This window comes from Strigops habroptila, chromosome Z, assembly GCF_004027225.2.
Source record: "Strigops habroptila isolate Jane chromosome Z, bStrHab1.2.pri, whole genome shotgun sequence".
NCBI lineage: Eukaryota > Metazoa > Chordata > Aves > Psittaciformes > Psittacidae > Strigops > Strigops habroptila.
Window position 1 is genome coordinate 13,750,815 of NC_044302.2, and position 16,261 is coordinate 13,767,075.

At 42.0% G+C, this 16,261-nt stretch overlaps 1 long non-coding RNA gene across 1 annotated transcript in view; it reads right to left on the reverse strand.

Moving 5' to 3' along the window:
* The window catches only part of LOC115601012, a 122,683-nt gene extending 106,757 nt beyond the window's left edge, over window positions 1-15,926 (reverse strand). Inside the window, exon 1 of the long non-coding RNA XR_003989219.1 lies at window positions 15,867-15,926. This is a non-coding gene — a long non-coding RNA (uncharacterized LOC115601012). The remainder of the gene's footprint in view (window positions 1-15,866) is intronic.
* Between the last annotated feature and the right edge of the window lie 335 nt (window positions 15,927-16,261).

Consider the following 16,261-nt stretch of genomic DNA (forward strand, 5'->3'; position numbering starts at 1 on the left):
GCCTCCCTGGTGAGGACCTGCTGCCAAAAACCGGTGTTCAGACCTGAGGACAGCTGGAAGGAATGGTGGCAATGGCAGAAAACAGTGGCAGTGTCCAGCCTCTAAAGCCTCAGCCCCAATCTCCCCAGAAGAGGAGCTACTCACCACAGCCAGTGAAGACGGCCAGTAAACTGAATGGGCTTTTGTTAACAGGGCTTTTGAGGCTTCTTCCCCCACCAGCTGTCTGTGCATGCATCTTCACACAACACATCCACATCAGCACATCCTCCCACACCACCCGCCCAAGCAGAGGCCATGAAAGTATCATAAAATCAAGCCTCGTATGGTGCTCTGTCCCAGCTGAGAGCAAGGCAGCTCATCTGGGGCTTACACCCTCGGTGGAGTAGCTTTGCTGCACACAGACCTCACTCTAGAACAATGCAATGAGCTGGAACTGCCCTGACAGACGTCTTCAAGGCTTTGCTACTGCAAGGGCTACCAGTACAGGAGGGCACACTGAATGCAAGAGTTTAGCTCCTCTGAATTATACCACAATGCCTGAAAATACACCATAAGGTCTTAAACCACTTCAAGTCCAGAACAGCTTTAATGACATTAACTCCTTACAGCAGCTAAAGGTCTCATTTGCTATGAGGGACTCATCCAAAGCCCAGTGAAATCCATTAAATGATTTCCATTGACTTCAACAGGATTTGAATCAGGCCCTAAATCCTTAAAGCAAAGTCTGAAGCAGTTACCTCATTCTGACCTGAAGCTTTTAAATCTTTAAGCAGTTTAAAAGAAAATGTTGATTTGATTTGTTATCCTCAGTGAAATAAAACCTATGTCAGATGCCATTGCTAAGCCTCAAACTACCTTTACAGTTACAGTTTTCCTTTGTGTTCATTCCATCTCTTCATGGTTTATAAAAAAACCCAAGCAGCCAAGAAAACTAATTAGAACCCCACATATGCAACATTCAGATGCTTAATTTTAATCAAGTGAAAAACTTTCCTGAATAAGTAAGTTATACAAAATTAAGCACATGCTTAATTAAGCAGTCATGTGATCAAGACACAACTAGGGGAAAAGCAATGACTCTGTGTATGAGCAGAACACTGTTACACGTAAATAAGTCCCACAAAAGGGGGAAACAATGGTTTTAGCTCAGTGTGTACCTCAGTTAAGGCAACTGCAGATGATACCTGCAAACACTGCTGGGAGAAAACAGGATTTTAAGAGTCCAAGCATGCCTTTAAGTTCTTAATGTTGAAGGACGTCAGTGTTTTACAGAATTTGGCCTAAAAACAACATCAGCCAGAGCTTCTTGTGGAAACAAAGGCTTCCAGTCACGACTGGGTCCCATAACTGCTGAAATAACTGCCCCTAATTCTGCACAAGCAAAACAAACTGAGCACTTCTGTGTACATTTGGAGACAGGGTGATCTGGAATTTGATTAACACCAGCATGAATGAGGCATCTGCCCAAACCACATCTCTCTTTTGCTGTGATTGTTATTAGCCTCTTTTGAATTGACTCCATTCCCTCGGTGTTTGGTAACATCAATGCATAAAAGAAAGCAGAAAAAAGAAGTTTTTATGTAATTACAAGTTAATTTGCTATTCAGTTAACTCTCAGCCTGCAAATGAGTGATAAAGACACAAAATGAAGGACCCAAAAAGTACAAAGGATGATAGTTGAACATTTCTCAGTTCATCCTTTTATTAAAAGTTCCCATCTATTATCTCAGCTTCTTCATTTATAATGTAAATAATATTTCAACAGTAAAATGAGGGAACCAAGAGAGCAGAGTCAATGCTGAGACTGAGAGATGTTCTTCAAATCACTGGCAGGCATTTGTGAAAAGTTTCGCTCTGTGCCAGTCCACAGGGAATATGAATTATTGCAGCTCCCAGCTGCAGAGCTGTAGCTCCAGGAGAAGTTCATGCTTTTAGCTATGGATGGCTTGGCTTCACCACCTGATTTGTTGGCCAAGATGGTGACTGTCCTTTTCTTCAAGGCAAAAGATACCTGAACATTTTACCAGTTCTACACATATTTTCCATGTAGAGTTTTAATAAACTGGTTTATTTTATGCTACTCCCTCCAGCACTATGATATCCCCACACATTACTTGTGCATGACTGAGTTCTCAATGCTGCCATTAGGATGCCTTTTGGCAGCATGAACAGTCCAATTAAAGGTATATACATTTTGCCCAGGTCACTTAATCAACACATCTCACAACTCAAGATGTCCAATAGGATGGGGGCCCATGATGCTCAGAACAAAGATACTTAACTTTCAAGTACTGCATTCCTATAGTGAATCCTTGAGTTAGGTGCCCCACTTGTCCTTCTCAGACACTGGGAAAGTGGCCAGTGCAGCATTTCTAAGGCTAATGCCAAGGACACTCCCATCCCACTGGGAGAGCAGGCAGTGAGCACCACATTGCCCACAGCCCAGCAGAAGCCGCTCCTGCCACATCCACTTCACCATCAGGAGGACCAGCAGTGGGAAAGGACACATCTCAAAAATGTTCTGGGAATCTCTCTTCACCACCACCTTCCATCCAACAGCTTTGTCCTCACAACACACATGCATAACTCAGGATACCTTGGATCAGCTCCCACAGCTATCTGAAGCAATCTGAAAGCATCACCTCCTATTTCTCTAGACAATGTTCTCATGGTCAAATACGCAATATTCCCACTTTCGAACAGACAGCAGCTGAAAAGGAGTCTTGTAAAGCTCCATTTTTGACATACATGCCAACATCATCTTTCAAATGTTTTATCCTTGTATGGTTGTTAGCCTTAAGCCTCAGGAATGAAGTTATCCAATTTACTTCTAGGACACAACCCCACTGTGCAGACAAGTGATGCAGAGACAACCAGGATAGTAGGGTTGTCTGATGTGTGCTCATGTGTTATCTGGAACAAGCCCATTTCCTAACCTGCACTGGATTATGCGATGGGGATAAATAAGGTTGGATGGTTTTGCCTCCCTTTCCATTACATGGTAAGAAGTGTCCAAATAGACCCCACATAACAGCCTCATGCCTTTGCAACAGCAGTGGTATTCAGCTGCTACAGAGGAGAAGCCAAACTTATTTTAATGACTGATGGATTCAGTTTCTATGGCCATTTTTAATACCTGGGTACTGCGATGAAATCAACCACAGGAAGAACTCAGTTTTGTTTTCCATTAATATTCACTTTGTTGATATGAACAGATGATTTTATATATGGGGGAAACTAAGTAATATTTTCAAGGCAGAACTTCTGAATTAAAGTTCTGAAGCCACATTTTAGCACCAAAGAGCTGACTTTGCTTCCCATCTTACCTCACCCCAGTCTTTCTATACCCACACACATTTTGAGAAGGGACTTCACACTCCATCTGCCTGCTACAAATCATACAGGTACATCATCATCAACCCTGCCAGCCCATAGTGTGAGAGAGATACCAGCATCTTGGTTTACGGCCTTTGGGGAAACCTGCTTTTATTCCAGTTTCCTTTCTGCATCTTCAGCAGCATGTTAACCACCATCTTTTCCCAAGGAAGTGGTGGAATCATCACCTCTGGAAGTATTCAAAAAACATGTAGACAAGGCCCTTAGTGACATGGTTTAGTGGTGGCCTTGGCAGTGCTGAGGAACGATTGGACTTGATGATCTTAAAGGTCTTTTCCAACCCGGCTGATTCTGTGATTCTGTGATTTTGTGATTTTGGGGAGCTCTGTTACCCTTTTAATTTGTACCTGTGTAATGGGGAACAGATATCTTCCAGGTTCAAGCAAGTAAATCCTGCCTCTCACTTCGTGTGATTTTTACCATTATTACAAATGGAACCCAGACTGGAAGACTTTAAAAAAAAAAAAAATTGGGGAAGGTAAATATCCATTAAAAAGAACAGCTAATGTTATAACCAGGCATCAGTCATTGAATACATCATACAGTTTCTAATTTCTAGAAATAATAGGGAAAAAAAGAAGACTAAAATGTGTGGTTTATGGAAATTACTATGAGATCTAAGCCTTACAACATTCCCTTGAGCTCTGGCCAGGAGCTCTGCACCTCTTCACATCAGAAAATTTTCTGCAGAGTCTGGCTAAGGTTTCTTTTTGTAGCTTTACATTAAGATATGTGGGTTGTTGGACAGATCAATACAATGCCCCAAAATTCAACCTCCCCTTTTATTCAGTGGTGTTCAGATCTTATTGAAGAAACACTATTCCTCAGTGGAATGCAATGCATCTTATAATGGTTTTCTTCCTTCTCTTAAGCCTCATAGTATATTAACACATCCAGCTGCTACCTAGCTTGGCTCAGAAGTGAGCTGACCCTACTAAGGTGACTGAAATAAGTGCTCTAGTTGACTGAGTGAATAGCAGCTTTATGGCCCTCACCACTTTCATACTACTACTGGCATAGTCAAACCAGGAGAAATACCCAAAAAACATTCAATTTTCACGCAGTGGAAAACGTGTGATACAGAAGCAATCTAACATACCCAGTATCTTGTTACATTTTGATCCACATCATATATTTTGCTCGATTTCATTTATATAATCATGCTTAACCAAAAAAGGGCAAGGCTAGCCGGTTTTATCAGACACATGTAGAAGAGCTGACAGTAACAAGTTGATTTGCATTTAAAAACCAAGGGGTTTGCATATTCTTGTTTTAGAAAGTGTGCTTTAGAACTGGCTATTTTTGTAGTTGATCCCAAAAGAAAGTATTTCCCCTTACCCCTTAACAGTATCTGTTTGTTTCTTGGGTTCTTTAATGGATCATTTGGTTTCCCTCTCCCACCTGAAAGCTAAGTAAAAATACATGAGAAAGCAGATTGGACATCCTGTCTGTTCCTGAAACTTTAGGACTACCAGATGCAGACAGGACATTTCCAACTCCCAAATAAGTTTTGACCATCACCTCCTTTCAGGTTACCACTGGGGTACATTCAGTCTTTCCATAAATTCTTAGACTTTAACACTGAAATGAAATGATTATGCCGTTGATGTCTAACATAGCCTTCGGTGCCATGCTGAAATAATTTATATCAGAGCCTACGAATGGTGAAAGATGTATTATTTTCACCGTCTATCTGTAAAGATTAAAGAATGATTTTGGAGCCCTAGTCATCCAGAATAAAGATAAAAATTCCATAACAAATCCCCTAGGACTATTTCCAAATACACATTTATACCACAGCTTGGCACCTACGCTGGCAACTCACTGCCTAAGTCATGGTGACATAGTAAAGAGGAAACCTGCTTTCTGGACAGGTCAACCTGCAGTTATGGTGGAGGCAGTGGTAGCATGAGTGGCAGGCAGCTGGGCTGCCCATCTGATTCTGGTTTTAGATGACAAGGTTAGAGACAGGAGCTGGAAATTAATCCACGGTAGAATAAAATGCAATCTGATGGGAAGAATACAAAGTGATGTGTAGGATCACCATCCGCACCACAACAGCAGATGCTAATGTGCTGGTTATCAAAGTTGGTAGCATACTATTAGAACCAGAATATCATTACCTAAATTACTGTTGCATAAAAGATGTTACAGATATTTGCAAATCATAGCATTCAGTCACCTGCCTTTTCAGAAGGTAAAATGCAGAAAATTATAAGCAGATAACCACCATGGAGGTGCAGCTGAGACATCGCTGCTGAAGAGCAGGAATCTCCCCCTGCTAGCTCTCCAGCTCAGCTTTGAACAGTGGTACTTATGATTCAGCTCGTATTCATTCTATCCTCATTTATAAGATAAATAATTTTGAGATGTATCTAAAATTACTTTACAACCTTTTAATCACTGAAAATTGTGTATAATTATTATACCTGCACTCGGGTGCCAAGATCTGCTGTGAAATACTTGGCTGCTCAAAGTGTGTGGAGGAAATGCTTCAATTCCACATTAATTAATGAATTTTTATCCCCACTCCTGTCCATTAACAGCCACCATGCTTTTGCTGTGAATGGTCATTATTATAGACTGAAATAGGAACATAAATTTACTGATAATGAAAGTGTCATTTGGAGGGGCAGTCTATCATACTGTGTGCTGATATGGTCAGACCTTTTTTTGCTGTCTCGCATCTTTGCCTTGTTTCTGAAAGGCTGGCATGTAAGGAAAGAATCCTTTATTTATAGATACCTATGAAACATCCCTTTAAATAAAGTAGGAATGATTTTCAGTATTCCTGAAAATACTGCATTGATTTTAAAATTGCTCTCTCTTCTTATCAGACATCGCGGGTCTTCGCCATGAGAACATCCCTGCCCTCCTTGCTCCTGAGATTGCTAGCCAGGTTCGGTTTGTGTTGTTGTTTTCCGTTGGCTTATTTTTTTGACAAGGAGTGTTGTTGACTCTTGGAACAAATTACCTGGTTGACTTAATCCTTGTTGTGCACCACTAAAAAGAGAGATTTCAGTTGATGTTCTGCATCTCTGGACCATATGGAACAGAGCTCAAGTTGTCACATTTTCTACCTTTTAACTATTTAGCTCCTTACTGAATTCAGTGGATAGGATCTGATGGCATTTCATCTGTTAATTACTTTATTTGCTACAGCATATGATATGATGCACATACATGAAAAGTCATAAAAAGAGGCCTTAATAATGAAAGCATTACACTAATGCATCTCAAAATATACAAAATGAAATCTGGATATAAATAATATCTAAGAAAATCTTTAAGAAAATCTTCGTTCTATAGTGGTGCCAGTGTACTGTTATTTCTTTTATATGATTATATCTACATACTTACTATAACCTAAATTACCAAGTGCTTGAAAAGATCTTCTTTCAAGATGAAGCGTGTCTGGGGGGAGCCCAGTGTCTTTCCAAACCCTGCTCAGTTTGTGTGCAGCTGGACACTCACTTATGTTTAAAAGGAGTACCTGTATGCAGCTATGAGGAACAAAACACCAGTTTTTCTGCATAATCAAGCACATCATACACAAATCATGTTAAAATAGCCTGTACACATACCTGTTTCTCTAAATAAACCTGAACTTCACCCAGTACCCCTTGCCTGATACAACATTTTTGGAGAAGATATTCCTTTCAAAGTGAAAGTGATCAGTGTGATATGACACACTTGCACAGAGGTCATCACCCAGCAGCAAGCTCTTCCAAAGCAAACCTCTGTACCCATGCAGCACTCAGCCCACTTCAGAGCCTGAAGTACACTTTATGGCAGTTGCTTACTTCTCAAGGAAGTAGTTGAGAAATTCCTGTTGCTATTTGATATTTGAAAAGGCAAAGTAATTAGCTGAATAAGTTCTGGGAGAAAGGAAGTTATTCACAAATTTCTTTCTATTGGCTTTCTCAAACTGTGATATGTGGCACAATTATATGCATGCTGTAAGTATCTTTGATTTTCTCTGCAGTTCTTAGCCTAAATGCCCATGTTCTCCGAGTTCTGTCTACCTTAAAAGCCTTAAAACACAGGATTAGTTGCCTGATCCAGCCTACACACCAGACCTCAGCAGGAACCTGGGAAACTTGCTTTTAGCTTCACTGGCTTCCTGGTGTCCAGCAAGAAAACCCCATTATGACTAGTACTGCTCTCTCTGTGTGGGACTGGAAAAGGAAGGTCAGCGTTTATGAAGCTGCTGGGTATGATGACAGAGCAGAAACAGCTCCCAGAAAGAACTCTACACTTGGTAAATGGGGTATGTTTTACATAGGCTGAGGCTATGTGTTAAAGCGGGAAAACAAATTATAGGATGAATGAGGGATGGCTCCTGGGGAAATCTGTCTATGAAAGATGTAGGAACTTCCCCACAAAGTTCCTCCTTACACCTTTGTTGCATTCTTTCAGAGGACAACAAAGTCCATGGCCTATTGAGAACGATTAACACTTTTGAAGTGATTTCAGTTCAACAGATAAAGGATGTAAAGAGACTCTCTCAGAGGTGGCTGAACTCTGAGCTGGATAGGAAGACCCATCTGAGGATGGAGGACAAAGGAAACCCTGTGCCCTGTGGACACCATTTGACAGGAGCTGAGCCCCAAAGAATACAACAGAGAACAGAAGAAAGGAAGTGTGAAAAAGCAGGAGCATCCTTCACACAGTGTGTGGGGGAAAGGGAGGAGGCAGGGCAGGACCAGCGCCTGCACTGGCATACTGTGTAATACCAGCAAATAATCCTCAGCAAGTCATCCTCCCTCACCTCTGCCTTTGGTACTGGGACAAGATTAACAGTCAGAGGGCAAGAAAGTAGCCTAACATGTTTCACATGTCTGCACAATTTTCTTCTAGCATAACTGAATAAATATTAAAAGATACATTTTTTTCTACACACTTTTCCATAAGGAATAAGATAGCATGTGGTTAGAACAGTGCTGTATAAGTAAGATCTTTTTCCTTGTCAATTTACAATATAAAAACATCTCAAGCATATAAAAAGTGGGGGTTTGTATCAGCAGAATTATATACAGTAGTGTATGTTACTATATACTCAGGTTAGTACATATTTACAAGTACAATGCACACAGGATTATGCTGGGGCCAAACACTAAAAGAAAACATGCGGTAAATGGTTGCTTTAATAAGTCCTGTTCCATTGAAAGGAAATAAAACCTGAGTATTAATGAGATATAATTATATATTTAAAATCTTTTCCCTTGTGCAGTATACAGAATTAATGCCAGTAAACTCACAAACTGCAACATTCTACTCCATTACATCTGCAATGATTAGAGATAGTTTGAACATCTGGCATATAATCTGTGATAGAAAACAGCATTCTGCACTTTAATGGACGTCTGGAGGCTACACATATCTGATTTTATTTCTTTGTGTTAACTCTTTCCTGGGAGGAAAAGGAGATCAGTGCTTGAGCACCTTCTTTCTGTCTTTTGATGAAGATGCATGTAGCACTGACATTGAGCTACTTTCAGGCTACTTACATTTTTAAAATAAAAACTAAAAAGGGAACTAAAAAGGGACCTTCACAGATTTCTGAGAGGCTATTTATAATATCGACAATTGAGAAGCATAAATATTAATGTGTTAAAAACTATGAAACTCATCCAATGAAAGCGACAAAAATTTCCTCATTTTCAGTGACTCCAGAACATTAAATGAAGCAGCATTTGTTGTTCCTTCATTATTTCAGAGACTTTGTGACTATCCCCCCTTAAATTGGCTTTGTTTCATAACCTCATAGACAATAAACTGGGGTTACCAAAATTTGTACATTTTTGTTGTACCCTAATTGTAAGTATGCAAGAGCTTCCTTGACTAGCACTGACTTTCATTGGAAAAATTAGATTATTTCTCAGCTTTTGCAGGGTGTGTTTTGCCCCAAGCTAAACAAGAAGGTTTCAGCCCTACTGTGTTCTGCCGGGAAAAGAGAGATACTAACTTGAAAGGCAAACGAGTCTGACAGCCTTATCTCTTGCCTTACTTACCGAATATTAGCTAATACCAACACCTAAAGAGGCCTTGAAATTAGGCTCTGAGTAGTAATTAAGACTGATTGAAGAGTGGTATCAGAAGAGATCTGTGTCACTGCTGAAAGGATTCAGCATTTAGAGTGACCTGACAAGTGTTCTGTATGAGGATATTTCGGTATGAGAAAGAATATCTACCATAGGAAAAAATGCTATAGTGTTAAGTAGTTTTGTTATCTGATAATATATGTGTCAGGGGCTTAGTCAGCTGCCATGGTGTAACAAAAGCCACAGTTACTGTGGAGCTTCTGTTGAGGACTAATAATTAGCCTGAACACAAGTGCATTAAGCAGTCCTCAGGTCCTAAGGACCTTACTGCAGAGATTCACAAGGGCATCAGAAAGTTCTAATGAATGCATTACCACACAGAAACATTTACACCACACACATGCTACACATAGGGAAAAACCGAAAGCCTGGTGACTATCATTTAAAGCTAAAACTACCTAAATATGAAGCATGTGCAATACATTAGGTTACTATTGAATTGATTCATGTATTGCTGCACAGTGGAAAGCTTGCAGCCTATGGAACAAAAAAACCCATGAACAGTGTTCATTTGTAGACCAGACTGAACCCATTTCAACAAAGATTAGGAAAAATTGGCCTAATTATAGATGATGATCTAATACAATTTGGTCATATTTAATGGAAGTCAGAAGCAGAAAGTTGCATGTTACTTCCAGTTCCAATATCTGACTAACGGATCAGTGATTTCTTATGTGGCAAGAGGTTCAGACCCTTACATATTTGTCACTTTAAAAACAAAAAAAAGTCATTAGGTTCAACAGCTGAACAACACTGAAGGATGACTTGAAATCACCATTTCTTGAGGAATCACCTGCCCAGGCCTAATGAATCCCAGGAAAGTGTCTGGAATTAGACCATCCATGTTTTACCAAAGTACTTACACTGTCTTTGATTTAGTCAAAATTTTTGTCAATATCATCAAATGCAAAGATCAGCTCTGCAGCTGTAGAGCTCAGTCCTGCTCCAGCTTCAGTCAATAACACTCACTGGAAAAACAGGTTTGTTTGGACCCCAAAGGAATAAGTTTGCTTTTGATGGTAGTCTAGTGAAGGTCCAGAGAGGTTCTGTCAGAACTAGGGGCATATTTAACCTGGATTTGCTTGATCTCCCCTACCTGTTATTGTAAGCAGAGATCTTAGCAGACATAACTCACAGGATTAAGTCATGAAGCAAATTATTTCAATGTTAAATTCCAGAAAGAGTGATGGGTTTGGGAAATCCATACAATTCCACCTTTCCAAGCAAGTTATTCGAAGACCAGATTTGCCAAGCCATTTAGCACAAAAACTTGGAAAAATGAATCTGTGCCATAGATCAGATAAAACCATCCCGTGAAGTTCATGCTGGGGAGAAGAGAAACATAAGAAGGAAAGGACTTACACAGTTGGGAAAGCACTTAGACAAGATAAGTGATAGTTCAGAACTGCAGGGGATGTTTAAAGCAGATTTAGATTTCAGGGGAAAGCTAAATCTGCTTTAAACATCCCCTGCAGTTCTGAGCTATCTGAACTAGTTCTAAAGCAGGAGCTTTAACTAAGCATCAGGTTTTACAAGTGTTTGACGGTTCAGTTGTCCTCCAGTGTTCCCAGATAGTGCTTATGGACAAGTCAGGACTGAGGCACCCATGATGGCTTTCCTCCTGCCCACCACGGAAGATAAAAGATGCCCATTAAAAGCCCCAAACAGAACAAGTCAGGTCTTATGACTGTAAAGGCAAGGGAAGAGATCAAAGTCCACCTGTCTCAGTGAGAGGATAAAGGAAATTAAACTGACATCGTTAAAGCTGTTTGTTTCACCATTATACTTTAATGCTTCATACAGGAGTGCTGAAATTTTGGAAAAAAGGACCACATTATACACAGCCCATCCACCTACTAGTTACTACATATTTTGCTATCATGCAAGTTTGTCCCCAAGAAGTCCTCTGCAATGACTCATCAGAAAAGCCACTCCACAGTGATGTTCACCTCATCTGTCCTGTCACTGCAGAGCACCTACTTTGCTTGGTGCATGAGCCAGAAGACTTTGGAGAATGGCAGCATGTGATTGCAGCAGACAGCCTGTGCAAAACTATCAGAAAGAAACCCTTGGCCTTACTTACCTTGGCCTTAGGCTTTCGTCTATTGAAACAGCACATTCGACCTTAGAAGCAGATGAAAGTCTACTTCTCCGTGGGTCCCAAAACTACAGATGATGAACCTGGAAGTTTTGTAGCATAAAACAAGTAGATATTTGTAGCTTAATAAACAAGGAAATCAGATCAAGAGAGTAAGATATGATTTGGGATTTACTTCCTTTTGTTCTTGGAAAGCACTACGCATAGTTAACATACACCATTAATTAGCTTTTCTATTAACATAAAACTGCAATTGGTCACCTTACCAGTAAAGATGAAACACAGACTTGCCATATACTGTATAAAACGGCCATTCTGCAGAGTGGAAAAGTCTTCCATCTAGAAAAGAGTCCTACTGGCTACCCCAACTAGCTCTGCTGTAGCAATACTCAGTTGCACACACTTGCAGAGCTTGTGGGTATATGTTACAGGCTGAATTCATGCCAACGGCTCCAAATATAGATAGAAAATTAAGTTGAAAAGCTTTTTTCTCACATAATTTCACCAAGAGGTTTGGAGCAACAAACCAATTACTTTTCCTCAAACTCTGCAGGCCTTTAAAGAGGTAATAACTCTCAGCACTTGGACTCCAAAGGGAATAACTCACAACACAAAGCAGAATGCTACAGGGCAATGCCAACACCAAAGAATATTTCAGGTGTTTCTGCTGCAGTGTGCCCCAGGTTAGAAGACCCCATGGAACTGAGGTGATCTTCAAGGATGCAGCAGAAAGTTGGGTCAGAAAGCTCCTCAGACTGAGAAAACATATAAAAAAGATGCTACAAACTCTTTCCCGCTGTGCAATGTGTTGTGACATTCTGGAGCCATTTATTCTGGAGAATGCATGCACAGCATACTCTTGTAAGCATACTCCATTCTTTTAAACCACAGAGGGTTTTTTGCTCCTTCTCCAAATAAGTGACACCACATCTTGGGCTACCGTAGCATCCATAGCCTTGATCTACTTAAAGCCCAAGTCTGAGAACTGCTTTAATACTGAAGAGGTAGCCGTCCAGCTGACAGTTGCAAGGAAGATTTAGTTTGCATCTAATATACCCTAAATGGTCAAAAAATAGAATAAAGTTACTTCCTATCTTTTCACTTAATCTCATGATTCCTAAACCAGGTTTATGAGCATCTCATGTTTTGATTTGGCAGAACTCTAAACCATGATATTGGCACAGAACAGGGACAATCAGGTTCCCAGATTCAGAGGTGTAAAGCCCTGCACTGCATGACAGAATGCCTGGTGCAGGGAGGTCCATCCCCTCTCACAGCCATGGAGAGATGCCCAGGAGCATCCTGCTCTGCCTTCCACCTCCTGCGGACTGCTCCCTCCTCCTGCCCAGACCTCCATCCACATCTATAAGGTAATGCTTAGCTTTCCCTGTGCAGACAAACACTGTGTCCCCATGCCTGAAAGGCGCCAGGTTCTGCCCTGACAAGTACACAGCAAAGAGATCTTCAGTGCAGAGAGCAAGGCAGGATGGAGCCAGGGGAGTTCAGGAGTGCTGGACTCCTGCCTGCCCCTGCCCATGGGCTGGGCTGCTCCCCATCACAGCTTTGAGGGGCTGCCTTCCACATACACACATGCCTCCAAAGCATGCAAAAGCACCCCGTTACCCAGACCACTGGGAGACTTGATCCCCTACAGACATTAACATGTAAGAGTGAACACTCCTGAAACCAGGTAGGAATTACAGAAGTGCATTTGCCTCTGAGAGGAATCTTGGTTTTCATCAATTAATATATCAGAAGAAACCAGTGGAGAAACATGTCTTGTTATCTGACTTCTTAGATGGTAGACTTTGGTTCATTAGCCTTAAAGCATATCAACTGGATAACACTATTTATTCCATGTAGAATAATGATCTACTTTAAAGGAATACAGTATTGCCCACGCAGGAATGATTTCAACCATTATTCACAGCTTAAACACACACTAACCCATGTAAGTGAGAGATACAGATAAAAAAGGATTGAAAAAAAGTAGGTCTAGGGAAGAAAGGCAAAACCTAAGTACCCGTACCCTGAAGCTACGCAGATCTGACTGTACATTAGCTTCAAGTTACACTATGCAGATTGAGAGCCTTTACTCTTTAGCCGTATTTAAAGAAAGAAGTAAAATTAAAGCTAAGCATGCTCAGCTCCTTTTTCGAAGTCAGTAAGAATACTAACATTAGACTTGGAGCTTTCTGTCTAGTTGGAAAACAAGCTGTTGCACTGATATTTAATGCATATGACCACTGAATTAGCGCAGAGCTATGCGGTAGCAGATAGCTCGACAGACACTTTAACAGCCCCTTCAGAAATACCAGGATTTTAATCTTACAAGCCTGCAACAGCAATATCTCTGCAGTGTTCAACCTATATTGTTGACAATAAAATTGTAAAGAAAAAAAAGACACTTTAAACATGCAGTATCTGTGTCTGAAAATTAAATATATCAGCCATTAATTTTTCCCCTCAAATTACTAAAAAGCAGCAGTCCACACTAAAGACTAACTGTTTGTAAAATTGGATTTTTAAAGATGAAGTCTTTTTTAAGCCAAGGCTGGTCAAAAGAAACATTAGAACAATTCTACAACTGAAAAAAAAATAAAGCTGCTTAGCTAATACACCTCACTGAAAAAAGTGAATTTATACTGTTCACATCAGCGTTTCAGACACTGCAATTTAAAAGACTGGGGATATTACATTAAACCCCACAAGATGTGAAGCTCTGGAGAAGCAAGGCTACAGGTAATGGGGATACTGATCCTCCCACCCCAGGTGGGAGTGCAGAAATAACCACAGGCATCACCAGACATGAAACAGGGTCCAGCTCCAAACCCAGCACACTGGAGCTGCCAGGCACATCTCCTTCACACCCGCTGCAGGCAGTACACAGGACTGGGACAAATACCCATCGCATGGCAGCTCTCTGCCCCCAACAAGCTCCAGGTAGGGAGTACTCAATGCTCCCATCCCATCCACCTCTGCTGCCCCCACGACCCAGAGGCAAAGCCCTGGGTGTGCCAGGGACAGTGCAGATGTTCAGCAGAGCTGCTTCAGCCGCAGAAAGACAACTCTGCACCTGAGTACACACAGGCCACCACCTTAGAATCTTCTGGGGGGAGAGGGCAAATGTTCTAAGTTTGAAATATCAAAGGAAATTGTTTTGCGGACAGCCAGTTTACAACTTCTGCAGCTGAATGCGGTTGTGCTCTCAGTCCCAGCTGGAAACCTGACTTCCCAGAGGCTTCACCAGCGCCACACTCCCTCCCCTTCACTGTGCTAGTGAGAAACAGCATCAGCTGCTAAGTGGCCTAATGCAAACTGATGTGGCAGTTTCAATTCAATTGCCACTGCACAAGTAACACTACAGCAAAAGCCACCACTGTGATTGGCATTAGCTTGAACTGTTATTGTCATTACTCATGCAGTGCCATCGAGGTGCACGGTCCTTGTTGCCTTCGCAGCCAAGCAACTGGAGAGTTGATGTGCGCGGCTCCATCACGACCTGTCAAAGCAGCACGCTTTACTGAGGCACACACGCTGTCCTCGGTTGGAGGTGGCAGAGAGTACTTCAGGACAGCGAGTCTGCCACCTCACACAGTTCTAAACTTCAAACAACGTCCATGTACTGCAGCTTGAAGTAGGGCTGCAATTTAAAGGTCTCTAGGAGTGGCTTTGGGAAAGGAGCAGCAGGTTATCCATGCTCCAGGGACTTGGGGGACAAGGTTGGTACATTTTTCTTTTCAAATCATTAACAGGGTAAGAATGAAACATAACACTGTGGTTCACTGGAATATAAGCACCTGTGGTTGCTTCCTGCATTATCACTCATTAGATGGCTCTTAACTAATTATAGCTTGTAACTTTCATGAAATTAAGCAGCAATAACCAGCCGCTGTACAGCAAAGCCAGAGAACCCATGTTTGACACAAACCAAGCGGGCAGGTAAGCAAGGAGCACGCCAGTCCTGCAGCGCACTCCACACCAGGCAGCAGCAGCAGCCTCCCGGAGGGCACTCCGCCCCCAGCACAGGGGAGTTCTGCTACTCTGACTTCAGGCACAGGCACATTACTCCCTGTTGTATCCAGTCTAATTTTAAGTCACTGGAGTCACTGCACATCTACTCGTTCTCCTGGGAGCTTATTAAAGAGTTTAGAAGAGCTGCACTTGGGAAGCTGCTTTTACTCAGTCTTATCTCACTGCTCCCGGACTCTTTCAACCATCCCCATGTCTCTCTCTTCCCTCTTAATTTTCAGCGTTTAAGCACTTACCAGCAGAACTGCTTGCCTCATGAGAGCTCCCTCCGCAAGGAGGAAGCACACCTGCAAGGGGCCCCTTTGTTTCCTTCATCCGGGCGTCACCAGGACTGCCCTGCAACCAGCAAACCCACCCCTGCCCGCAGCCGGGTTTTTTCGGGCCTCCCCCTTTACAGCGAGGGCGGCACAGCACAAGCGCCGGTACTGCAGTGGCAGGTACCGGTCCGTAGCGCCCGGTCCCGGGCACGGCTGTACCCTGCAGCGGGGGAGAACAGCCGCCGTTTGGCCGCTTCTGGGTGCCGGGCCTGGGGTTCGGGTTTTGTAAATAACAGGAAAAACGGCATTTCCCATGCGCTTTGCTAGTGGGGGCTCCAGAGGTGCCCGTTGATGCTCCAAAACGCCCCCAAACC